The sequence below is a fragment of the Alligator sinensis genome, unplaced genomic scaffold (assembly GCF_000455745.1).
Source record: "Alligator sinensis unplaced genomic scaffold, ASM45574v1 scaffold335_1, whole genome shotgun sequence".
In the NCBI taxonomy this organism is placed as follows: Eukaryota; Metazoa; Chordata; order Crocodylia; family Alligatoridae; genus Alligator; species Alligator sinensis.
The window spans coordinates 629503-631392 of record NW_005842354.1 but is presented as its reverse complement, the minus strand read 5'-3'; the positions used below and the strand labels follow the sequence as shown (position 1 = coordinate 631392).

The 1890-nt window shown below is 46.7% G+C and overlaps 1 long non-coding RNA gene across 2 annotated transcripts in view; it reads left to right on the top strand.

Annotated features, from left to right (window-relative positions):
• Window positions 1-1890, top strand: part of LOC112551157 — a 16536-nt gene that overhangs the window by 4313 nt on the left and 10333 nt on the right. The window lies entirely within an intron of this gene.

The window sequence follows — 1890 nt, the reverse complement described above, 5'->3', positions numbered from 1 at the left end:
GTTCCTTCTCGCCGGCAGAGCAGCGTGGGGGGGGGGGGGGGGGGGGGGTCACAGTATGATGGAGAAAGGATTCTCAGTGGCTATTTCTTTTTTCCTACATTTGTCCCCTTCCACTGTGCCCACAGAGAGGCTGAAGCAATTTGTGCCTGGTATAGGGAATAAAGGTACCACAAGGGGAATTCACGGCCACAGTTTGGCCCAAGGGCAGCACAATTGTGCAGCTGGCCTTCATGGTTTGTTGTTGAGATAAAATTCTGAGGTTCTTTTAAAAAAAACAAACAAACAACCTTCCCGTTAACTGATTGCCAACTAACAACAATTGATTGTTAACTAGAGTGACTGTGAATTAGTCCAGACATTTGCAGTTTAGGCAGGGTCAATCCCTAGGGTAAATCATAAATGTGTGTGTCCTGGGGAACCAGTTGACGGAAGTTAAAACAAGGCTGCCAACTCTAGTGTAGATATATCTTCACTCAGGGCTCTGGCAAAAAACTACAGCTTGGACCTGCTTGTGAGTATTTGAACAACTCCCTATATTCAGGAAAATATTGGTGAATCCTAAGAGTTTGATATATTTGCATGAAAAATGCTTTATTTCTTCATCATTATTGAGTTCACTATAGACTAGGTCCAACAAAAGATTTAGACATCTGCAACTGAGGAACCACAACACCTAACTTCCAGGTGCCCAGCGTTCAGAGTAGGATCCAGACCACCTAGATGCCCTACACAATGTTTCTCAGAATGAGGTCTGAATCAGGCAGCATACTGAGCAATAGCCACCTAAGGCTAGCCAATAGGATATGCCAAGTACAGGAGTATACCCGAAATCCCCTTTGGAGTATAGCCATCTGACTCAGGATTGCAGAAAGGCACTTCTATCCTGTGTCCAGAATCTTCTCCTGAGACTACATCACCTACAACCACTTTTGAAGAAATGAGTCAGGATACTTTTCTGTTTAAAGAGTGGTCATTATGCTGCCACTGCCCATCTATTGTGCAGTAATCTCCCCATGAGGGTTATAGCACTTGCTTAGGAAGTAGGAGACTTGGTTCAGTGCTTTCCTCAGCCTGACAGTTCTAAGCCACCTCTTCCCCCTCCCAGGGGAATGTCATAATGACAAGCCTACTGGCAGGATGAGATAGAGGTGTCCTCCACCCCTCCTGGTCAAGTTGAATCATTATCGAACAATGAATGCAGTGTTCATGAAGCCAGAAAGAAGCAAGACACGGTAGTCTTTGGTTGTAGTCCCACCAGGAAAGGGAAATCCTGGGTTCTGGTACCTGATCCCAGGACTTCTTATGTATTTTATCCAAAGAATGTTCTTTTAGAACGGGGACCAAAACTGTGATTCTCCCTTCCAAGATGAAGACTCTAAGTGCTTGGCTACAAAGCTAGATTTCCTCTTCGGGTCCTTCTTTTGAGCCCATGAATCCTGCATTCTTTGCTGCAAAGTGTCTCATATGCATTATGAGGGGTGAAGAGAACCATTTCTCAATCAAGATTATAATCCATTGGTCAGAGCACTCTCCTGAGAATTGGGAGATATGGGTTCAAACCCCTCAGGCTAAGAGCTCTGAACCCAGGATTCTACTTCTTAGGCAACTGCTCTAACCACTAAACTACTATGTAATTTGCATCATCACAGATCCTCACAGGAGGTGAGAGGCTCCATACCCATGGATGACTGGTGCTGCCTTAGTCAGGGCAGGGGCATGTGCCCCCCCCCTGTGACCAGTCCTGCCGACCTGCAGTCTGGGGAGGTGGGGTCCCCTACGGGCGATCCTGCAGTCCAGTGGTAGGGGTCCTCTAGGTGATCTCACAATGGCCAATTACTGTGCTTGCTGCAACCACTTCTGGGAGTGGCTGCAACCACTTCTGGGAGTGGC